The 26213-nt window shown below is 37.6% G+C and overlaps 1 protein-coding gene across 2 annotated transcripts in view; it reads right to left on the bottom strand.

Moving 5' to 3' along the window:
* The window catches only part of NLGN1 (neuroligin 1), a 378226-nt gene that overhangs the window by 310919 nt on the left and 41094 nt on the right, over positions 1 to 26213 (bottom strand). Inside the window, exon 2 of one of the 2 annotated variants that reach the window (XM_071812568.1) lies at positions 13655 to 13794. The exons of the other annotated variant lie outside the window; for it this stretch is intronic. The gene's annotated coding sequence lies outside the window, so the exon portion shown is untranslated. The remainder of the gene's footprint in view (positions 1 to 13654; positions 13795 to 26213) is intronic. 2 annotated transcript variants of the gene reach the window in all.

Here is a 26213-nt window from a genome sequence, read left to right as displayed (position 1 = left end):
AACCATGATCTTTCTTACTTAGACAGTCACTGTCTGCACACAAGACAAACATTACTCCCTTTTTCCCCCTGTTGTGTCTTGAAATCTTATAACTATTTTTCATTGCCTACTTTCTACTTTTAATTGGGGAAAAAAAAAAGAGAAAAAAAAGTGTTCTCTGATCCTGGCCTTCATGTTTTCTAGGATCACAAAAGAGAATGAAAGTTGACAACCCAGGGTATGTGGGGAGAAAGAAAGGCCCAATCAGAAGGGAAAGGAAAATCGTCCTTTGAATTCTGAAAGGTCTATTCATTTTTTTAAGAACAGCCACAATCACACATTAAAAGATTATAAGCATCCTCAGTTAAGCCTCTTGTAGAGAGCTCATTAACATGTCCTGTTATTTTAGGCGACTTCCCTTCACATTATGTTAAAAATCTGTATTTTGTTGCATTAACATCCACCTCATTTTAAAATATTGACACTAATCGAGCATAGCACACCCACTCATGTTTCCAAGCATACAGCCTCAGGCAATGTCTGAAGGTGCCCAATAATTTGAGAAGCTTTTACACCCCTCACCTGAGAGCACATCCCAGGGGAGCCAAGGCCAGCACCAGCCACACCGGGCTATTTACATCTCTGAGCCCCACTGAGGATCCAAATCTAAATAAATGCCCATGGCAGGAATGACAGGACACAGCAGCAGTTTATCCTGTGACAGTTCTGTGTACTGGAATGGCACGTTTCTCACCTGGTAAGTATAAATGATTATTATAATCCATTACTATTTTCAAAGTCCAGCATCCTTCAGTACTCTGAAATTTAACTCTTTCACTGCCACTAAAAGCATATGGTTCTCAGATATGGGAGAAAAAGGCAGAATATACTCTTTGCTGACAGAGCAATTCTAGACATGTTATGTTATTCTCAAGGGAACACTATGGGGGGAAAAAAAAAGGTTTCAAAACTAAAAGGAAAATGTGCATCTGACTATCAATCACTTGCCACCAGCCACAGATCAACAACCTAAAAACTATCTCCAAAGAGGGGAATACCAGGTGAGCTATTTTGCCACTCTTCATTCGCATTAAAGCCTGGAGTAGTTTTATCTTTGGGTTGTTTTTTACACTGAAAAGTGGTAAAAAATGGTGATGGAAAATAACTGCACCCTTATTGTCAGTTGATGAGCCACTGTAATTCCGGTGTGTAAGGCTTTCCTCTCACTTCTTCAAGGAGAATAGATGTATCTTCTCCAGGTTCCCTAAGCCATCATGTGAACATCCCATTGGAGTGCTCCAAGAATCATTTAAGCATATTGTTCCCTACTAACTATGAGAAAAAAACTACACATTTTCCTTTTACCGCAGGTTGGTTTTTTTTGACAGGAGATCATAATTTCCATCCAACTTGCTACAGTCCCATGTTTGGCCTCCACCTGACCCTAGCCCATCTTCACTTGTGCAGAAATGACACAAAGTCTGAGCACATCAAGTTTTTCTTTAACTCCCTCCTATGGAAGTGACATCAGTTCATACATAGCATCAGTTTTGCTCTGCCCTCTCTCCAAGGTTGGGGTCTCTTTCCTGAACTTTCCCACTGTCTTTCACTCTATTCTCCTCCTTTGTGCTTCAACATTTCTCTTTACTTCTTCCCTCCAGGGACGTCAGTAACACAACAGCTCTCCTCTCATCCAAACCTTTGCTGGGGAAAGAGAAGTACTGGCTCGTGGGGGGCAACAAGATTTGTCTTCAGCACCAGAAGGGGTTGTGCGGGTCTAGGAAGGGACACAGGGCTGGGAGAACAAAGTACAACACTAATCTCTTTACACTAGCTCTGATAGTACTAGTTGTGCCTGAACATAAATGTCATAATAACACTGCCTAAGGCCTGATACTACTGTATTACTAGTATCGTTTCTGACACTAATTCAGTCTACACCCAGTATGTCCTTGCTTTAAAGACTTAAGTGGCCTATACACACATTTATTTATACATACAGACATATATATATACACACATATATATACATACATATGTGTAAAGTGTGTTTAGATTCATCTGAAAGAAGAGGGAGAAGAGAGAGTTGATAACTTTGCTAAATATGTTTTAATATGATACATGCTCAGAAATTACACTTTGATTAAAATCTAAGGGGTGCAAAACTGGTTTAAATGATGGTATTAGTTAACATCTAGTTTGGCTGAGTTTTGTCAGGGATGTGTTATCTGCATTGATTAAAAACAAAATGGAAAGAGGGATAAATTTCAGTGGACTGCCAGTCCACAGAAGTTTCAAAGTCCAACTCAAAATATTCTAAAATCTAACTGGTCCATTTTCTCTGTTTTAAGAACACAAAGCCCTTTATACAACCCTCACCTAAGCACCCAACTTCTAAAAAGAGCAAAACATACAATCAAAACCTAAAAAGAAAGAAGCTACCCACTAGCAAGCTAAAATATATATCTGAGGTATACAAGGTATGCACCTGAAGCATTAATGGTAAGAAAGCTTTTATTTATGTGACACAAGTTTCATGAGCTTTTGAAATATATAACTTAAGATAGTAATGGTTTTCTTTCAAGTACAGATTTTATCAGCCTGTATTTCTAAAGAAAAAATATTAACCTTTCTAATAGGTAGAAAAATTAGAATTGTTTACGTATATAAGATTCCAAATATCCATTAATTTGCTTGTCTCAAGATAGCTCATTAAATTGTTTCTTGCAAGTAACTTCATTAAATATTTTCTTTGATATCACAACATTTATTTAAGATTACTCACCTCTGTCCATTTATATTCTCTAGACTGCCCCTGATTGCCAAATCTTTAATGAAATTATAACGCCTGTCTGTAAGCTGCTTTAGTTAGCTGTAACTGCTTAGTTATTGCCATTCATTTGGTTTAACCTTGCCAAGAAGAGAGCCACTTAGAGATACCATCTCTCTTCACAGCATAGTCATTAAAGCACTTCTCAAAGACATAGGGGACTGACAGTCCCTCAGTCACTTCAAACACTCATCGCTTCTTGCTTATCATTTGCTTCCTTCAATATTGTTCTTTTAGACTAAAACAGCCACATTAAAAAAAAAAAAATGCTTTGCTTGAATGGCAACAAACGCTATAGCTCAGGAATGGCCAGACTTGCACATATCGGGAGTCAAGAAAACAAGATGCACGTAATCTAAGGGTTTCAACTTTAATTCTTCTCCAAAAATGTCGCCAAGCCCGTCCTCCCATCGCGTATGTCCTCACCGCTGCCTCCTCTGCAACGCATGCCTTCAGTGGTCAGGGTCAGTGGTTCTCTTCCTCCCTGCCCGTGATGCAAATTGTACATTTTGTCATCTGGTAGGATTTGTATTCTGACATCATACAGACTGTCCTCGGTGACATTCACTTTTATCATTAGCACCTTGTACTGGAATATTTAATTGGCTATGTTGTATCCCTGCACTGTAGATTTATCTTGCATTTTCTTTTAATTAACAGCCATGACCAATGGTCTGATAGATGGCAAAGCATTCTGTGAAGTGGAGTCCTACTGGATTAAAAGCTTTGCTGGAAGGTTCCAAATGCCCATTCAGCCTATACTTCTCAAAGGTGATTTTCTTTCAGGTACTGCGTTTCCAAAGCACAGCGCCCGAGGACACGGGAAGAGGGAGCAAGCAGGACCCAAGGATGACACAAAACCTGTTCCCACAGACTCACTCCTCTCTAAATGTTGCCCCATCTTGACTAAACGCTCAGATGTGTACCCGTAGGTGTTCCGAGACTCAGAATTTCAGGTTCTTTCGGGTGCTGTTAAAGGACTGATATCAATAAAGAAAGCTATTGCCTGTGTTCTTACTGGAACTTAATCAGTAGATTACAACACATTACAACACTGCGCTTGCCAGGGAACTCTGAATTAATTATAAAATCCATTTCCTTGTTTATGTAGCTGTGAATACTTTTAGTCTAGAAGAGTTTTATGACTTTGTTCCTTCCAAAAATTTCAGTTATTCCTTGAAGTCAGCATCAACCAGTGCCTTGATTTGCAGTGACCAAATACAGGAAAGTATGAGGCTAGAATTTTTATTTTTAATTTACAAAAAACATTTATACGAAGAGTTTTCTGTTTACACTATGTGACAGCTAACCCATTTCTAGAGTTTTTAAAATTAAATTAATTTAAACCTATAGTTAAAAGGGTACAAAACTGTATACTACTTCCGACATAATTAATTTTAAAGCATATGGGGACACTCCCTGTGGAAGGTGGTGTGCTAAGTCAGTATTACATGCAGTTTATATTATTTTAGACCCAGTAAGCAAATGACAGAGAACTATGGGCCAACTTCATCTCTGATGTAATTAAATGGAAACTGTAGGAACCTCATCAGAGAATTTTGACTGTTTCTTAACACCTAACCTCAGCAGAAAAATGAGCATGTAGAAAAAAAATTATTGTTAACTTTTGCAGGTAAAAATAGTACATTGTTTTCTGCATGCATTTACTGAGGAGTACCTTTTACTTTCTCACCAGCCAGTTTCCATAAGCAAGGAAAGCTTCAACTTCTGTGAATTAAGACTTGCTGAAACCTTGATGCTCTCTCAGTACTGCTAAAGCATTTTAGGTCATTATTTAAAACAGTCAGTGATAAGATGATTGTGAAATACATCATGATTTTACTACCAGCTTCTCTTGGCGTCTGTTTGCCTCCAGTTATGATTGCACTGATAACTTGGTGACTGATATAATTAGCCTGGGTGTCATTATGGCTACTGGCCAAAAGAGCCAAAGATGTTTCTTAAAATTTCTTTTCAGATGCACGAAGTAACATGATCCATTAATTAAAACTCATGCAGTCCCAGTTAATTCCTGACAAGCAAAAAAGATGCAATCTGAAAACACTCTTAAGAAGCAGTAAATCACTTTCCAACCTGGTTGGGTTTGGGTGCTGGGCTGGGAGTCAGAGGCAGAGCCCTGTTCTGGCTTTGCCAGTGAAGACCTTGAGCAAACTATTTTCTCTTTCCTATTTTTAACTCTATCAAATCCATTTTGATTTTCCCATCACTAGGGCAGAGAAAATCCTCCCATACCGAGGAGGAGGAAGGAGGCTCGGGGTTCCCGAGCAGGGAAGGAGAGGGAGTCGAGCGATGGAGCAGCCCGGCCCTGGCACTGCCCGAGCGCCGCCGCCTCTGCCAGCCCCAGCTGTTTGGCACCGACCGGCACAGTCATCTGCAGGTGCAGCGGCGGGTCCGTGTTGCTACGGGGCATTGATAGACCTCTGAAAGCGGCCAGGCACTGGAGAGAGTTGCGTGGGACAAACTGGTTTTGTGGAGGAGTCGATATAACAAGTTTATGAAATTCTGCTATAATAAGCATTAGAAAATAATGAACCAACAGAAAAATGCTCTGTAAAATAAGCGTTCCTGTATTCTGCAGGCGTTAGTCAGCCTCAATAGTGATGGGAAATCCAGGAGGAAGTATCAACATAAAAATACCATTGTACAAACAGTAATTCATTCACCTGCTTATCTTAGCAAGTTTTAAAGCTTGTGATGTCTGGAAATCTGATTCACTGCACAACAACAAACCACACAAAACTGACACATACAGGCAAGAACATACAGACAAAGCAGAGACTACAGAAATTGCCAAGAATTTCCAAAGCAGAGGCACCTAAAGAGGTCCTAAAATGAGATACCTGAAGAAACGTCATCTTTAACAGGTGATTCTTTTTGAAAACACAGCTGCTTTCAAGAAGGTAAACTGAAGGCAGATCAAATCACTTGTGATATCTGAAAAATCCCACTCTAGTATAACCAAGCCATTATTTACAGTCCATTAATATTATTCCTCTAAAATCTAGTTATTCTAGTGATTTAAGAGCAAAGTAACAACAGCATTTTTTTTCTTTCTAGCTGTGTAATGGGTGAATGTTAGATCATGTGCCTTTGTGTGTCTGGCTGTACATAAGGACACACGATAGTACCAGCCCTACAGTACCTGGCTGTCAAGTCCCACTGGAAAACTGGAGACATAAACAGCCCTTCTGTTCTATGCAAAATATGTGCAGATACCTCTGTCTGCTATGATAGAAAAAATGCAACCTCAGGAAGCCTCAGGTAGCTTATAGGCAGACATACAGGGTTATATTATTGACTGTTCTACCCACATCAAAACCAAGACACATAAATTGCAAGAAAAGGGAATTTAACCACAGGTTCCAGATTTTTGTTCTATTAAAAAAAAAAAAAAAATTGGTCTCCAAAGTAATAATTCTGCAGTGTTCGGGAACATTAACTACATGCAGGAAAAGAAAGAGAACAGGGAGAAAAAGAAAAATAAATAAATAAAAAAAGCCAATAGAGAAACCTCAGCATCCTAGAGGCCAATTACTTAATTGCTGTCATAACCCAGGAGAATATATTATCCTCTATACACTATGGTCATGTAACAATATGCACTCTCAATGGACTTTGGATTTTCAGTTGTGCTTCATACAAGATCAGCTACAACCATCTGAAAGTTAAATCTACACAAATACCTTGTAATACTTATCTGTGGCTAAACTGAATCCCACAGCCTGAAAGACATGACTTTGAATTTTAATTTTCAAATTTCTAGGTGGTCTTGGTTGCAGAATACTATTTTTTTTTCCACATCTGGCATTTGCAGAACTTAATGAACAACGTCTCTAGCATTCAGAATAAGCACAACACAGCTTAATCTCTTTCTGTGTGGCAAACTTTGGCATTCCCTTGCTGTAGAAAGTGAGCACAGTGGTTCTCAACAAATAGCTTCTCCAGCAAAACGAAAGAATTCATTTGTTTTCTATTTCTCAGACCTTTCACTTTCCTATTGCAGACAAATAGGACACCTAAATTTCCTATTACTTTTCATAATGATATTATACAATTTTTGCTGGCAAATATTCCAGGCTGAGAAAATTATTCCTACAGCTGAGAAGAAAAAAAACTCTGTGATCTGTACAGCAGCCAGTAGAGGGGGCAGACAGTGTGGCTGCATTTTGCATTTCCTACACATCTGAGCTGGCCACTGCTGCTTCAGCTTATTTCTAGAGGTGGGAAAAATACAATAAGGCATCTAATGTTACCTTATGGATGCAGTTCAATACTAAATAGTACATACAAATTGCATGGCATCTGTTTTTCTCAGCCTCTCATTTTCTTTATGCACAGATCTTCTCAATGTTTATAATGATGCAGGGCTTGTGTCGCACATATGCATTTCAGACACTGCAAGAAAGACTTGCAGACTCACATAGCTTATGATTGCGAACATAAGAGTTACGTCTGTAAGGTATTTTCACAATCACAAAAATAAAAAAGGTGCATTTCCTAACAGAAATGGTTATTTCTGTTTTATTTTCAGGCCTTTAATCAGGCTTTCATCAAACAAACTTCCACTGAAATAAACCAAAAATATTTCCCTGACACCTGGAATATTATCTTTTCAAGATGATGTAAATTGAAGAGGGGCTAAGAGGCATTTGTTTGCAAAGAGACAATTATCACAGGGTGGTATTCTCCTCCTTCCACAATCACCTGTGGTTAAACAGTCCAGGTGATGGGCCTGTGTGATGGGCACTGCTGCTGTGCAGTCAGCCCCACAGCACTTGACAGCCTTTTGTTTTGTAAATATTTTGCAGAAAGGCTGCCACAGATGTAACTAAGACTATATCTGTAGAAGCATTTGAATACACCCGCTACAGTCCAGTGTTTCCTATTATAATTCTGCCTGGTCTACCCAACTGTCCTGTCTGAAGGCCAAAAGGAAACACTGGGATTTAGGTGGGATTTAGGCTGTGGGAACTTAAGCCCAGTGTTTCAAGCAGCCTACAACTCTGTTAGATTGAGTTCAGTGCCTACAGAATAAATGAAAACACAAAGCTGTGCCTGACAATGCTGAACTGTAGAAGTGAGTAATTACCTAAGGATGAGCACAGTGTAATAATCACAAGATACACAGCATGAAAAGTTTTGTGACAGGTAAAAAGGAACACATTTACACAAGATGGAGCTAAAATTTGAGTCTAAAAGGAAGGATATACTTTTCTTTTGGAGAACTCAAGACCAAAACAATGGTGCTTGTCTCATTAGCACGTGAGAAATAAATGACAAGCTCTTTCAGCATCATCTTAGGTTTGGTTGTACGTTCCCTTTCACAGATTAGACAAGATAAAGCACCTTGCATTACCATACTTATCTGATGAGATGACGTCTCAGAGAGGTTTGGTAAAATATGATGGTAAATTTTACAGGTCGATAGTCTGTGCCAGGTATGAGTAAAATCAGCGTTGTCCTCTCCTTTCCTACAGAGCTATCCGCAATGGAAACAACTAGCAACATCTTAAATGAAATGTCTCGAATCTCAGTACAGTCCCTGCAGCCATCTAGTTCATCAAAGTATGAAACAAGCTGAGGAGAGCTCATGTTCAATGATGCTCTGAGGGAAAATGACTGTCTGGCATCAGCACTGAAAGTAGGATGTGGCTGACTGATGGTTTAGGATTGTTTCTTGAAAATACTGGGTAAATAGAGTAATTTGAACCAATCATGGAATATAACATGCAACACAGCATTCTTCTACCCTGAAGTCTCCCTTGTGGTAAATCTGGAGTGGTGGTGAGTACATTTATCACGAAAATAATGACCCCAAACTGACTCCTTGAAGACTAAGGTGGGGCTTTTTGTTGTTTTGGGGTTTGTTTTTTATAAGAGGAATCCAGGGAACTAATTAGGAGGAAATAGCTCCTCAATGTTCTGACTGAACTCCCACTGAGAAAATAAACAATTTATTGACTCATGCAACTACACGCATCCAAAGACAGTTATCTTTATGACATGAGTTTTTACAAATGTAGAACACAGAAAAGCATGCAGAGGCAACGTTTGATAATGAAAAAATGGCATCTATTCAAGGATCTACACGTCGTGATTATTCCAATTTTTATATTTGAATTGGGAAAAGTAATTAAGATATATTAAAGAGGTGTACACACTCACATTTAAATAAAAAACTAAGGTAAAAAAATGAGGTTACTGTCTGCCTATTTTTATAGCCTCTAATTAATTTCCTTGCTATGTTCCATACATTCTTTGGAGAAAGAAGGCACAAGAGTTTTAGATGTGGATATTTGGTGGCTGTCAGACAACAAATGTTCTAGAACCAGCTTTGAAAACTCTCAAGTGCTGAATCTTTCGGCCCTTCTCCCAAGAACATAAGGCCAAGGATTTTGATCAACAAAGGAATAAAGTCATAAGAATGGAAAACAGTGGCATGTTCTCAAAAAGTATAGACATCTAAAGTAATGTAGAATATCAGAGGGAGGTATGACAAGACGTGAGGGCAACACATTAATATTTAGACCAGGCATCAGCAGAAATGTCCTGTCAGTGTGATGTGTGGAATTATCCTGAGAGAAGTAACTAAAGCTCATTGCTGACAACCATCACTTTCTGACATTTCAAGTTGGCAGCTCAGTATCTACACCAAACATTGTCATCGGCCCTTTCATTTTATGATAAACACAGGAAATAAGTATATAATCGATAGCAGCGATAGACCTGTATGAAACATCTTTGCATTGTGAGAATCTGAAATGGAAAGTTTGATCTGGATGGAAGAAATGAGAAGGATTAATTTTGAATTTTATTAAAATCCCAGCATCCTGGAAACATCCTTATTATGTTTTTATAATTCATCTAGGGACTGATAGAAACAGCTCAGAAACACTCTGAATATTTGGAAGGGGCCTTAAGAAAGTACTATCAAAGAAAACTTGGCTACTGTGTCAGGATGGAAAGCAAAATCGCTTATTGTTTTCATCGCTGAATATCTACAGGATTCTGAGGATATTTCTGATAGCCCATGGAAAGTGAAAAAAAAAAACAAACTGTTTTGAGATAATAACAAAGACTGAAAACAGTGGTGCCATATTAAGCAACAGATACACTCACATACCGTATCCTTTCTTAATGGTTCAGTTCCCTCGTGCTTGTAACATGCTCTCTTTAAAAGGGCTTGTCAAGACAAATCGTTTTCCAAGTAAAAGAGACAATTCCTTAATATAAGTTGATAATCAGCATCTCCTAGAGAAATGTATTAAATTCCAGCTGCTCAGATCCTCTCCATTTCATCCACAGTCTTCCTTTCTTTTTTTCCTATTGATGTCCCAACACATGTTCTCTACTGATGTCCATACTGGTGAGCCTGCCAGAGGTTGTGGGCAGGACCTATTCTACGCTTTGTGTTTTACATTTGCTTGTAAAAGCAGCATCCAGAGAATTTCATACTGGGCAGCTCTATGCCTGACCCTTTATCAATTGCTCTTCTCACTTTTATATAACTGTGCTCAAAATCTGACATAAACATCTTCATGGAATCTTCTCAAATCCCCATGGTCTCCACAGTTATGACTCACAATTTAAGGCCCATGTTACTATTTCTACATGTGCTACTTCATGTATTTATTTTAAAAAACACAGTATAACTTGAATGAACATAAAGATTGATTTGTTCATTAGCAATGCTCCTTCTGTAACTACGGTTAGAGCACCCTAGGAATAAGATACTTAATTCTAAGCATTTGGGAAGGACAGATTCTCAGTTGTGTTGTCTGAACTTTCTGAAAACAAAACACTCATTTGATATGTAGCGGTCAATCCACTAAATAAATACTGGAAATGCTAGAAGAAAACCTGATAATCAGAAATCCTTCAGTGGTTCTACCAGTGGATTAGTTGATCAAGACTTTACCCTCATCTTTTCCTCACAGTTTACCCTACAGCTACAACTATCACACGCAAAACCACAAACTGGTGGTGGTTACCTTTCTTAGTTGTGGTTTGGCCATACTTCCATGAGCTGGAAAAGGAGACAGTTTGTGATAACTAGTTATTAAGCACAATTGTGGCTAAAAGTTCTCAAATTTGTTTGGATAGTGTCAACACATTAAAAAAATAAATCTGTACATTTTCAATGCATTAAAGCAACAAAATTATTAAGTAGTACACTTGGCAGAAAAAGAAAAAAAATACCTTATACAGATATTCTAGGTTATATTACTTGCCTTAACAAGTGATATCATGATCTGGAAAGGATTTTATCTGATACAGGTAAGCACAAGTTATTGTTGCAATTAAACTAACTTGGGCACAATGTTCAGTATATAATGTCTTGATAGGTTAAGACGATGATGTGAAATGGGACAAAACAATGCTAAGATTATTTGTCTCATGTCCTCTTCGTGTTTGGGGCCTCTAAAAAAATTGTGGGTGAATATTATTTGAGAAGAGTTCTGCAAAGTGTTGCTCATCACATCAATGTTAGAATATATTGTATCTGATTTATAAAATAATTTTGCTAGAAGGAATATTTAGAGAGTTCATTCTGTCTAGATATCATCCAAAAGAAGATTTATATATTTTAAGATTTAGATCATTGTATATTGGTGAAGCGTGATTGCATACAACTTCCAATTTAATCCTCCTTTTTGGGCAGTTCTCAGAAAAAGGCATCCAAAACAGCAATCATTTATCTTTGATTTAAGCACAATTTGATGCCTACTTAGTATACATACAAAATAATTCAAGGCAGCCCAAAATGCGCATTTGACAGGTTTCCAAAAGACACCAGTGCATACTAATATTTTTGCATTTACAGGCATAAATTCATGGATGGCTCTCATGCTAGATGACTTGAAAAAGTCTTTGCAATAATATCTTCTATAAAGATTATTCATTTATTCAGTATCTTAGTTGCATATTCTTCTTGCATTATTTCCTGCAATGCCCATAGGATCATGTTATTCAGATATTCTGTTACTATTTACCCACACAACACCATTACTACTTGAAATACCAAGAAAATGCTGATTTGCAGGGTTTTTCCACAGAACAGATTGTAATGATTATAGCAGTCTACAGAAACTCTCTATAAAAAATGACTGACATAACTATGCCCTGGAGACCAATGGTTAAATAATAATATACATACGTAATGTCATTATTATATTGATTTATACAGATGTGATATTACCTAGATTATACATGAAAAAAAAAAAAGCTGTTAATATAAGGAAAAACTAGTTATTTAACTTATGCAATCAAGAAAAATATGTAAACCACTGTTAAACAACATGTATACATCATTCTCCATCTTACATCTGTGTTCTTAAACATCCCCAAAGAAAGACTCTTATAAATAAAAGAGCAAGCCAGTTCCTGGATCAGATTTCTTGCTATCCACAGCAGGTTTGATTTGACTTGGCCAGGAAAAAAGTTCTCTAAACAAAGCCAACTAAATACATCTTTTCCCCCAAACCTGTCATCTCATCATTAGTTCTTTAGGAAACTGTGAGCCATTAACAGCGAATGGCACGTTCAAGAAATGCATGAATTTCATCGTTACTGAAGGAGGATTCAAACTCATCTTAGTCCATACTGGAAACTTTTAAAGCTGTGTAGCTGCAGAAAAACAGGTAGCAATGCACTCCTATACTATGACTTGATACACACAGACATGGTTATATTTGTAATACAATTCTTGAGGGCATAAAACCTCACATAAAAATCAGGTTAAAAAGGCATTCTGACCAGTCATTACTGCAATCAACATATGTTTCTCAAACTGTTTTTTGACTTAAATAAAATGGAGGCCAGAGGACAGCTGGAGGCTTATGGCTCCTACTGAGAGAAACACATCTACTGACACATGATCAGGTTTTGTGGGTTTGGTTTGGTTTGGTTTGGTTTCCTGTTAAACATCCGAATTGCATTTCCATTGACTCATAGACCAAACTTCTCTCTTTTGGCTCTGTAGTGATAGAATGGCCAGACAGAAAATATACTCTTGCTCAGATTGTGCCCCAAAGTTTTTACTGATTCCTTAACCCATTGACAACATGGGTCTTTAAAGATGATACCTGGTACTTGAAAAGATAATACTTGGTACTTGAAAATATTAAGGGAGCTACAAAGGAAGACATAAATCCTTACCTTCATTAGCATTTAATATTCGATTGTTCCAATAATATTATTGTGTAAGGCATGCAAAATGGGATGAAGAACAAAGGATAGTAAACGCAGAGGAAGAAGTTACAAGCAGGATTTTTGTGGCTTTTTTATGGAAAATGTAAATAATTTAGAACTTGTGTACCAAACTTGAACAACATTTTCTACTGTATGTTAGTATGTTCACAAGACAGTTTATATGCTGTATCCATTTCTTACATAGACTAACTGCCTCAGGTTAAGCAACACACCAAAATGAAGACATAGACTTCATCTAATTTCGTGAAAGCCACTGGCCTTAACACAATAAAATCTAGTAAAGTTGAAACAGGCAGATAAAGTGAAACTTACCAGCTAAACAATTCATTTAGGTCAAATATAACAAAAGAAGCAAAGCATTTACATTCATTGGACAGTATACGTTAATACACAGGCATTCAGAATATCTAAAACATTGAATGGAACACACTAGTCCACAAGAAAACAGATAAATCTAAGTCAGTGAAGACAGGCAATGAATGCTCGCTCCTGGCAGTGGGATGCTAGGATTGATCTAAGGTCACTGCTAAAACCACAGAATGAGTCAAGAAGGGAAGAACAGACACAAAATGACTGTGATATGACAGGAATCTGAAAATTATTGCACGGTACCTGAATTCCATATGGACTTCTGAAGTTGGGCACAGTTACCCTTCAACAACATTTCCAAGCATTGAGGTCATCTGCATTTGGCAAGCGAAGATGCCCCATTGATGGTATCAAGTGTCTTGACTGGGCAAATCCACCTGTCCCTGGCAAATGAGGGATTCAAATCAAGACAGAATAAATATTCCCTTTCTCCTATTTCTAAATCCACCTAAGGAGGGAGCATGGAGGATGATACAGCCATAATCAGGCATATAAATGCTTCAGGACAGATTCCACTCAGCACCTGCAGGACCTTCATTTTAATAGTTAAACAAGTGCAAAAAAACCCACTGATATTCTCCTTTGAAAGCTGCCATGTGCCATTGAAAGCTGAGGTGATTTACAGGAATCATCAGAAACTTCAGCTTGTGCTTCTCAACAGTTCATTTTTATTCAAGAAAACAAAGTAAAAAAAAAGGTGCACATTGGGCTCTCCTGCTGTCTTAGATCATGAAATAATTGTGTTGAAATCAATCAAGACCTTGTATTGTGCTTCTCTAAATATCTCAGAACTATTATTCTAAAGTAAATAAAATCAAAACAACCTCTGCTCCCAACTAGAAAGTACCTAATATCAACAACAAGCTTTCCTTTCCGCTATCAGCCAAAACATTACCACTACCAGTCTGATAATATCTGCAAATTAAAGCATCCAGCAACATTTAAGCACTGTGTATCAAGTGGAGATTTGACAGGGATTCCCATCAAGTCCTCCTTGCTAGGTAAAGAGAAGACCTTCAAAAGAAATTTGACTGGTGATATATTTCTCAGGTCTAGAGGGGCTTCATGTTGTGCCCTAATGTATTGCTTCAGTACATCATTTATATTTTTCTCCTACAGCGTCACTCATCACTAATGGCCTAAGACCTTTCCCATCTTTCACATGACATTCATCAGAACTGGCTTCTCTCAACATTTTGGTCCCTTTTTGACCAAGGTACTCATTGCCATCTAAATTCATTATCATCAAAACATGACAGCTACAGAGCTAGCTGTGGAAAAGCAAAATCAGATTCTTGAAAGCAGAATTCTGTCCCTCACCTTTGGTTTCAATGGGAAGGTGTGCAATGCTGCTGCCAGATTGCAGGGGTCCTCACCTCTCTGGCTGTGGTTCTGGTGTAGCAAGCAACTGCTCTGAAACTCCATCAGTATAATTAGCTTGCAGCAACCTTTCCCTTTCAATCCAAGACGCAAGCAAGCTTCGTTTTAAAGTAGTCCATGTGCAAACCCATCATGGCATTACTCTGGATAAGTATAAATGGCTGACACTGCTAGTAACACAGAGCTTTACAGGAGACAAATATAGCAGCTTAGATAGGTCTCTGCTTCTTCCTTCTAGAGCAGGAAGATCAGCAGACTATGCCTTTCCAGATGCGCTTTTGCATCTTCCAAGGGACCTCTCCCTAAAAGCTGCCAGAATAAATTCTCTTCAGCCTCTTCTAAACCTTTCCCAAGTATACAGTATAGCTTTATCATGAAAAGTCTACAAACTTTTTAACTTTTTTCTTGTTATCTTTTTTTTTCTTTTTTTTTTTTTGAACTGGAATAGTATAAAACAGAAAGGACAGCTTCCCAAGTTCTCACTTCAGTCTTGCTGATACTTCCCAAAGGACAACACAGCTATTCTTCAGCAATATTTGCCAAGCAAAATGTACTTTGTATTGCCAGTATCTGTCCTATGCTTCAGTCCAAAGAGTAATGCCACCATTCTGGTATAATTGACATAATACAGAATAGCCAGTCATTATAAATCACAATGTCCTAATGAAGGATAAAAAGAAAAGTAACATTTATGTGGCACACATAATTCACAGCACATTTACATTGGCATTTTTCAAGAGCTGAAAAGTTATATGGATAGAAGGTGAGAAAGAAATGAAACGAAGAACTGTATAATATACTCATGGGATGTCTGTTCTGAGTGGCAACAAATTTCTGAAAACTTTTTAAAGGTCATAGTAACTCAAGTTTCCACTGAAAACGTCAGGTTTTTCCCTCTTCTTTGCTGATCTTAATGTGTCCTTCTTTGTGATTTCGTGTCTAAGCTAGTTAATAACTTTCTTATGCTTGTTGATACTCTTCAAGAACTGTACTTACGCTGCAATATATTACCGTAATAACAATATACTTCAGGTTTTCAATTAGTGTGACTGCTGACATGAAATACTGTACAGAACATAGCAAACTAATAATACTAGTAATATAAATAACAACATGAGATGTAATTGTCCATACAGTACAAGGAAGCTGCATCTATGTTAGGACAACTTGGTGGTTTTTAACGGGATTTACTCGGCATGACAGGAAACCTCCTATGAGCACGTGAGCTTTGATCTCTGTCGAACCTTAATTTCCACTAATTTTTAAATTTAATTTCTCCTGTGCCATTTTGAAGGCTTTGTTGTCATCAGTAGTCCAGAGGAAATTCAATAATTAAGATCCTTAATTTTAACAACCCTGAAAGGGCATTTAAAACATCATTGTCACCATGACTTTCCTGGGAGTCCCACGGGAGGGAGCCTTGGCAATGGACAATTTGGGTGTGAGCATTAAATAATGCAGGAAAATAAATATCCTGTGTTTCCCAGAAAAGGAATGGTATCGTTGAGCCCTTGCAACACCTGGGATGCTTCTCCAGAGTTACACCATGACATATCTCTCTTGGAAGGAAATTTAGCAGCAGGCATGCTGACCCTGCTGTTAAGCCACCCCTGGCAGTCTTAGGCAGTTTTTTGCTTCTTTGGGAAAGGTAAAAGCAACAGATAAATCTCCAGAAATCCTTACAGGCAATGAGTTTGGCTGCCTGACCTTCATACTTGTGAAAGATAGGGAACCTCCACAGTGGTAACTACAACCACAGAAAAATGCCATAAAGCAGTAATACACTTTTCTAGGCTTCAAACATAATTTTTTCTTTCCTGCTAGGATAACAGGATTGCTCATATATGCTGCTGGTGAAAGATGAGCAGGTTAATGACAAGACTGTAAAATAAAACTCCACTTAAAGTCAGAGTAACCGTAGCAGTAAGTACTGGTATCTTCTGAAAACTTAAATGAGTCTGCCAAAATGGTTACATGTGTAGCAAGAGCTGAAAGTAAATCCAAGTCTATGGTCCTAAAGCCTAAGTGTAATCACTATTTTATCTCCATTTAAGTGATACATTAGGACAGAAGGAACACCACTATGTTCCTAGCTGCACAAACAGATACTTAACAGTGGTAGCATTTTATGCAAACTACCTATTAAGCTACTAAGAAAGTGCCAAAAAATGCAGCAAAGTAATTAAATAATGGACAAGGCCTGAATTTTATTATGAGCTTTCCAAACCACAAAAATAATGCCAAAACATAGTATAAATTCAGCACTGTTTGAAATTCTTTGGCGCTATGGATTCTTCAAGTCCTGTACTCTGATCTACTCTTTATTAGTCATCCACAAAACATCTAGCGATTTTTATTACAACTCCCATCCATTACAGTATTAAACTTAAATTCAATATACACTGCAAGGTCGTGATCCCACTGGTGATGAAAATCTGTGTCTGGTACAGCCTGCTTTATTTAAGGCTTAGATCTCTTGACCTACTAAAGAAATGAGACTCACAAAAGGCATTCTTAGCTGTCAGAAAGAGTCGACTTGGCATCAGAGTGGAAAGTTTACCTAGTATCTCCAAACAGTTTAATTGCATGCCAGACTCTATTTATGAAGCCCTTCTGATGTTAGTGTTCTGGAAGAAAAGCCCTCTGGTTATCTGATGTCAAAGTTGAAATTAGTCCTTCGGATCAAATAACAACAACAAATAAATATTTAAGCCAAGTTCTATGCGCATGATACCAGCCGCTGGCTAGAGTAAGTCTATAATCTTTGGAATCACTTCAATTTTATTCAATATTTGCTAAGTTAAGTTGTACTTTAGACTCTGTAGTATTGCTCTTGCAAACATAAAAACTCAAATAATGCTATTTTGCGAAAAGTAAATAGCACATTCTGGTTGAATGTATACAAAGGATGAGGTCAGAGTGACATAGCCCAACATGTGACATTACTAAATTATAGGGGACCTTACATTCTTGATACTTGGAAACAGTTAGGTACTTCTATTGAAAGAACACGATTCTCTAAATGCTTTCACATCTTTATCTCACTCCTCTTTGCTTTATTTTCCTTCCTCCCATCTTATTATTTTTAAGCATCTGAAATTGAAGGATTGCTTCATTGCAGAAGCAGTGTGATACTTTAAATTGTTTACATTTTAATTCTGAAGCAAGCAGCTATGATTTGTCAAACAAACATAAGGCATGTATTCTTGATGAATTAGGTTAATTAATACTAATTGTACCACTCCTGTTATCCCACCAGCCTTGTCTCTTGCCCCATATTGTCCAGATAAGGACTTCAGTGAGAAAACAGATCTAGACCAGTTACATCACCCATCAGAAGGTAGAAAATTGCACAAAAACTGTCTAGTTATTGCCTAGCAACAGCATAGTGTTGCCTTAGTATTCTGATTTTCCAAGGCAGAGCAATAAGTGACAGCGATGAAGGAAATGCAGGATACTCTGGATGCAGAAGGACATTCTCCCAGCTCTATGCCCTACAGTCAGAACAGGTTGATCATGTTTAACAGAAATCCTGAAGGTTTCCTCTGTCTGCCTGTTAGGCTGAATTCTTGCTGAACTCAGGATATTTATGTTCTAGGATATTTTCCTTTCCTTTTTGCACAGGAAGAAGACCTTTTTTCTTTTTTACACCCAGAAATATCCTGATAGCTGTGTTGGAGTGGGCTAATAAAAGGCTGACATTACTCGGTTTCTACCATCTCCAAAACTCATGAGGTGGAAGTCACTTGTACTTTCATATTTCTACTCTATTTCTATTGTGTTAGCTACACAAATTTTCCTCCCCAGTATGAAAAATTACTTGCAAGTCAGTCTTCTGCAACAAGATACCTGCTCATAAAGGGTTATCAGGAATAAAAGTTCCTAATCTGTTCTAATGACCTAATCTAGAATAGGCAAAAATAGAATTAGGCTTTAAGCAAGGACGCTGGGATTTGTAAACCACAGTGGGAATGTAAGGACACTCCTCAGTAAAAACACAGCCACTACCAGTTACGTTGTTCTTGCTGTGAAAACAATGATAGAGGCCATTCCAGAAATTCAAATTGTGCATGCATAATAAAGGGTGGAAGACACATTTTATAAATGGAGACTAAAGAAAAGCATTTTCAAGCACTTAGGAACTGTATGTGACACTCCTATTGTTAGGGATGGGAGCTGAGCCAAAACAGTTATACTCAAAGGGAAGAAACAGTTTGGAACAGTTAAATGGAAATATTTTGTAGAAAACGTGTAATTAAAATGTGGAACACTCTTTCATTGTAAAATACTGAGTCTAATAGCTTAGGAGTATGTAAAAAAATACCTAGATATTGTAGTCATAAGGACACGTGCAATGTATCATACCCAATTACTCTAAAATAGTGTATTAGTCCATGTTGGCAGCACACAAAAATACATCTTCCTGTTCAAGATACGGTGTCACCCACCACTCGTGTACATATTAAAACTGCTCCCTTCGACATACATGGCCAAAACCAGCAAAGCAAAAAAGAAATTGTGAGAGTGCTCATTTTCTAACACTTCAGGGAATAGTATAACATTGATCTTGGTATGGAAAGCAGAGCCTTACGTTCCCATTAAAAAGATGCAATTTCCAAAGAAAGAAAGGGAAATTAAGTAAAGCACATAGTGAGTTATTTCACAGTTCATTGATGGAATCCCCAATCTACTGAGGGCAAAGCGATTAAATAACTGGCTACCTAAGCCATTAATGAGCAAAACCATACGACTTGTGGATGGTTTAATGCTGAGATGCTATTACATGAAGGAGCAGGTAGACAAGTGATGAGTAGTGAATACACTTTCTAGTCCACAGAAATAGGTAAGTGGGATAAAAATAACAAAAATCCCCATGCAATAACTTACAATTATTTGGAAGCACAGAATTTTTTGAAGAGAGCATAAAAAAGAGAAAAGGAAAAAAAAAAAAGCATAGGAATGCAGGGAAAGTTTGATTTCTCTTTACAGAAAAGAACACAAATCTCACTCTTCTTTCACACCAACAGTAGTGTTTGTGACACTTCCAAAATAATGAAGTTGCTACTAGAAACAGCTCTACCAAACAATAAGTGACTGAAGTACCTGTTTCTTTTTTTGCTTAATATACTCTCTTTAGAGCTATTCTTTCTTTTGTTTTGTCTTGTATCGAAATACTCATGTTCATGGAAAAAAAAAATAATAGCATAGCTCAAGAAATAATAGCACTAGCAACCAAACTACAGTAACACAAACTTTCACTGAGCAAAACATGAGGTCTGTTTCAAGGGTCAGAGCTGTTCATCTTCCTCTACAAAGACATCAAAGCCATTAATTTAATAATACTTCAAATTCGAGGAGGTCTTGCTTTCAAATAGTTACTGTTTTTCCCAAAGTTTGTTACAATTGTTCTTCCTTGGATTCTGTATACGATATTTTACAAGAGTAAAAAAAAAAAAAAAATGAGGTAATCTCTTAAGACATTTTGGGTACAAATCTTCTCTGAACACATCCAGTGACATGTCGTGAAAGTTCAGCAGATTATAGAAAAGTCCAGATGATTGGTGACATCTGTGTAAATTTTATATCTCTCTGCTGAAAGATGTAACATTTTCATTAAAAATTTCATTAAGATCCTCCAGAACCTCAACAGCAAAAAGGAGATTTGAAATGTGTGAAAGAAATTCCAGTGTCATCACATGAGTTGTGCTTTTTGCTTGCTAGAATTTATTTTAAATTATCTACTTTACAACTACACGTGATCTGATTCAGAGTTAGAAGAAGATTCACCATCATTCTCCATCTTCTGCAGCCAACATCTGTGACAAAGTATTACTAAATGATCATCGGCTGCTCTCACATCAGATTGGGAAAATTCCACACTCACTTTGCACTAACAAAAAACTTCTACATTAGTTTAAAGACAGTGGCTAATCCAATACCAAAAGCTGTATGAAAATTGTCTTACTGTCAGTGAACTCTGATTTCAATAAAGAATAAATCTACTTAGTGTTATACCATGCTTTTTATTTATAGTTACCAAACTTTAAAATCATCCAGTATTGCCTTAGGTGACTATCGCAATTTCAGCTGTAGTTCACATGCAGCAAATATTATTTCATTATTTAAGACAGCAGGAGAGCCTAACGTGCAACCCACTTTACTTTGTTTTCTTGAATAAAAATGAACTGTTGAGAAGAGATAGCATTTCCTTGTGGATTTAGAAGGCAGGACACATGTGCATACCCAAAATATTCACTAGATTGTGTTAAGAAATGTGAAAATGATGGACTTTACAAAAGGTAGCTTTTGGAGAAGTGAATTTAAGAAAATTGATGTGATTAAATAGGGTCCAGAAAATCAAGTGTAGTAAAGGAAGAATATTACTAGCTATGCTTGTTCAAGTAAAAGATCTATAGGATATGTCACAAATGAGAACCGGAGCTGGTGTGCAGCAGCAAAGGATGAGGAAAACAGTATCAAGGATAAAATGACAGCGTTAAAAGGTAGAAAGAAGCTGGAATACAGGAGGATTATGTAAATTAAAACAAGAGCCTGAGGCAATCAAAAATACTTGAGAAAGCTAAATTGAAAAATGAGAATCAAATAGTGCAAAGCATCTCAACTAATAGCAAAAGATCTTTTAAGTATAACTACACACCAAGCAACTGACAGGAGAAAAAGGTGATGGAGTGTAAAGGAAGAGGAAGGCTATACAGCAATTATTCCTGTACCTATCTTTACAACTGAAGAGAGCAGACATTTACCTAAGACTCAACACACAGAAATGACGGTGAGAAATTAAAAGAAAAGGTGATGATACCCAAACTACCAATTAACTGAATTGTTGTTCTTAAAACTGATAAGAGACCAGAGGTGAACAATGCTCATCTAAAAGTACTGTGTGAAGTAAGCACAGAAATCAAAGAAGGTGTAATGAAAATTTATATTTAGTACCAGCATTTCATTAGACTGGCATGGGGCCAAGCAGACACACAGCAAGAAATTACCAGTCAGTTCATTTCCCATTAGTTGTCGAGCAAGTCTTAGACAACCATTAAAAGGCTCACACTGGGGCTGGGGAGGAGGGGAACATGAAAATTCAGAGCATAATCAAGGACAGCTAATATTGTTTCAGGTCATGCCTCAGTAACTCAGATTTCATTGAGCCTATTACTGCCTAGCCTGGCCAAGGGGTGCAGTAAATGTCAAAGATGTTAGTTATTTAGATTGTCAGAAAACATTTGACAAAGCTCCACATCTAGGAGGAACATATCAATGTCATAAACTAGCAGACAATGAGCTCTAATGTGCCAGCAAGTTCTAAAATTTGGTTATTAAACATGCAGCACCACTGTAGAGTCCAAGGATGCAGAGCTGAGAAGAGGATGCTGGGGATCACAGTGGTCCTGGAGAGATGGAATTCAGGTTGAGTTTTCCACTGTTCCTGCATTACCAGCAGTAACCCAGACCTGCCCTTTCTACCTGGATGGAGACACATCTGGAAACTCTCCCAACACTGACCATTGGCCCACACACTCCTGCCTCACAGGAAGCTGTGGACAGGTGCCCTTCTTGATCACCAGATAACAGGCTTTGCCTGTCCTGCAGGATAAATAATTTTTAGACTGCACTAATTAAGGACTATTTGCACCTTTGTGTGCTGCTAACACCTGTTGGTTCCCTATCTCTTTTTGCTGTATTGTTGCAGTCATCCAAGAAAAGGACTTCATCCAGTTATCAAGCAGAAAACCTATTTCCCTCTTTGCAAAAGTCTTTTATGCATTACTATCTGCACGATCACAATGATTAAGTATATTTAAATCTCTTTCTTGACTTTATCAAAGCCCCAGGAAGGCAAATCCTGAAGGAGGACTCCAAGGCATCTCCTGCCTTGTACAGAAGCTGCTCCTGGGGCTGGGCGGGGTGGGGGGGGGGAACCACATTGCAGTGGCCCTTTAGCTGTGCCCTGGCTTGTCTCACCACAGAAGCTGAGAAGGTAGCAGGTTTTATTCCTTATTCCCACACACAGCCTTTGTGGCTGCAATTGTGAAGTTGTGGAGTGAGGGATCACAAGCACCAGAACATGAGTCATGCTGCTTTGCAGAAAGGGATGTCAACAGAACAGAAAGAAAGAAAAGAAAAGAGGAAAAAAAAAAAGTCACATACTATCTCTCCCTGTGCCCTCCACCACCTCTGTGCAGCAAGCGACAGGCTGGTGTTTGACAGGCCTTTCGGCACCATCTCATCCTCCCTGCCCTCTTGCTCAAATGCTGCACAACATGATTCTCCCCAGCCGAGCTGGCAGAGGTTTTACAGGGAGCTGGTGTAGGGCTATGGGGAGAAGCGGAAGCAAGATGTGCCCTGTATGAGCCAGCCGGTGGGAAAAGAAAGAGGGGAAGGAGGGAGACACGCGGAGTTGGAGACAGCTGGGAGAGCCCATGCCTTCACGGGATGGGGATCAAAGATGGGGACTAAGCAAGGGAATTGGCAAAGAGAACTCCCTTCAGAAAAGATAAACAGAAAATGGGCAAAATTTAAAAAGAGCCTTGGCTTCAACAGGACTATGCATCTGCTTAAAATATGTATTGGATCCTTAATTCATACTGGAGGAATTGCAGGGTTCCCTCTGCATCACGAAGCAGGGTGAGGGATTATTTCAGGTAATCATTCAGTCTTTGGTCTCTTCCGCTTGGCAAGTTCTGGTGCTCATCTTGGGCAAGAAGTGAACTCTACTACTAGGTAAAGTGGCATAAGGCTTGCATGTGTATCAATTATGACTGCTATCTAGGAGTTAATTTTCCATTTACAGCTTAATCTGCCTTATACATGATCCCACTTATGAAGAATGACTAGATGTGACCACCAGTCACACTGGAGTATTGGAAAAAGTTACTTTGTTTGGAAGGACAGAACTGAAGCAAATGGAAAGCTACAACTGAAACGGTCTCTAGGAGTGTTGTATTATTATTGAGAAGTTGTCCATGTGGAAAGAATTGCAAACTATGTGCAAAAGAATTGCAGAACAGTAAGTTTGAAGAAAGTTTCAAATGCCCTGTTGACAAAGTTTAGTGATAAATTTAAGAGACACAATTGTTTAATGAAAGTGTGATGGCAAGATCTACAGTTGGGGTCAGTTCATGTATTTCTTTTGATTTCCACTAAATAAAGTAGTATACGGAAGCCAAGTCCCTTACTTCATATCTTTAAGATGTAGCTTCATTTGATGAGAGGTTTTCCTAAACTCAGCTCAACTACTAAGAAATAGTGACATGTAATTTGTGATGAATCAGGTCTGCATTCTGCATTAAGGTTTTCTGATTTTTTTTTTCTTATTATTTTATTTTTCCTAAAAGGGAAAGTGAATAATTCAAATCCCATGACAGGTTTATTTCAGAAAGAAATAGTAGTATTTGCATCTTTTCTTTTTTTTTTTTTTCTTGGAATCTGGTAAATCTCTATAGGAAAGTATTTAGGTCATTTCTTCGGCTGAATTAGATAGAAAGAGTATGTTGATTTGTACATGGGCAGTTTTTTTCCCCTTCATTTTATTTAGAATGAAACCAAGTGAAAAGTGGAATTGATAAAAAAATCGTTAAAACAAAAAAAGACCCTTCCCATAACACTTTATAAATTCCAAGATTTGCTTTTCCAAGACACACTCCTTCATCACAAAAGTTCTGTGCAAAGGATTGCAATAATAAAATTATTTCACTGGAATAATTTGGTTTACGTAAGAATTCTTAAGCTTTTCTTTGCATTTTCAAAGAATGCATGAAAGCAAATTAGGAATTAGCTGCTAGGTTTAAAATAGTTGAGTGTGTTAAGAAAAATGCAGATGTGTAATCCTGCAAATGTATGACAATTTAACATAAATAACTCTTGAATTAATTAAAGGATTTACAGGTTTGTGTTATATTCTTTCTGCTGGCTTTTCTTTTCGAAAGCATGACTCAGAATGATCATCCTACATGTATCTGGCACATGCAGCCATATGGGTTATTTTAGTACACACAGCTATTTATAACAAAACTTCAAATGTTTTGAGACCTTCTCTGACACATTTTGTTCTACGTAGACCTCCCAGCTCTAGCATCTGGCCAGCAGCTTTATAGCCCAATGTTGAACAAACCAGAAAAATCTATTAATTTGCATACATCTTTAACTGGCCTGAGATGATCTTAAGAAATGAGGTGCACGTGTCTCACTTTGAGCAGAACATATAGATTCAGAAGTACTGTTAGTCCTTGCCAAATTGTATGTGTGGCAGAGGGGAAAGCAAAAGAAAAGATGGATATTTTTTAATGTTCGTAAGATATGGATGTAACTTTTGACTGTAGAACAAAAGCAGTGCCTCATTCAGCAAGATGACAAAAGATTATTTGTCACCTGGCATAAAATACACTTCTTGCAAGAACCTGGCATGAAAACCAAAGTGATAATGAGTAAAATGTCAATGTCTGTGCAATAAAATCATTAATGCTAAATGTTAAACAATCATAAACAGAATACTAAACCTTCTAAGAACATTACTGCTCTTCTGTGAACACCTAAAAATCAGGCAAACCTAAGCTAGCATCTTCTCTGATATTATGAAAATAAACAAATCTAATGTCCCAGTATCTTTACAGTTTCCTTTAATGTCCTAGAACACCAGGTAAACTGTAAGAAACACACACTACTACTTGTTAATGAATCACATAGGATAAAATTACATCACTCCAGTTAATGGATACTGTTCTTTGCCAAATCTATGGCTTTAAATTTAATTATAGTTGAGTTTCATCAATCATACAGCAAAAGAACATGGTGATGAAGACTTGAACTCCAAGCTCAGCCAACATTTCTGGTTCTCACAGGTACTTGCTCAAGCAAGCATGGGGTTCACTGCAGGAATCGTCCAATGTGCAGCCACTTTCAGTAAACTGTTTATCTTCTAAGCAGTAGGTCTTTTGATATTACTCCACTTCTTGTATATAATTAAAAGCATATTATCTTGATTTTTCATAATTACGTGCTAAACTGAGAAGTGTCCACTTAAATCATGGGTAAATTAGTGAGAAGAGTATTTTTGTTTTCAAGAGATATTGTATTAAACCAGCATGTAAGAACAACAAAATGTACTCTTTCATAAAGGCAACTGCTAGATCATTATGCATTTCAGAAGAAACATCAACCAGGAGCTAAAAAAGTTTAAACAAGCAGTACTTGTGGATGTCACTTCTGTAAAACTTCACACCGAGGCGACTACATTGTATCTGCAACACTAATTAGTACCTAACATGAATACCATGAATTCAAAAACATTAATTAATCCTCATTATTTTTCCTGAAAAATACAGGATATGAGTTCCTTTACAGTAAGAGAAACACTAAGATTTAAGAGCTATGCTGAGACTGCCTTATGCCAGATGGGTCTAAGAGA

This window comes from Patagioenas fasciata, chromosome 9 (genome assembly GCF_037038585.1).
Source record: "Patagioenas fasciata isolate bPatFas1 chromosome 9, bPatFas1.hap1, whole genome shotgun sequence".
NCBI classification, from domain to species: domain Eukaryota; kingdom Metazoa; phylum Chordata; class Aves; order Columbiformes; family Columbidae; genus Patagioenas; species Patagioenas fasciata.
Note: the sequence above shows the minus strand (reverse complement) of the source record. Positions and strands in the feature narration are given on the sequence as shown.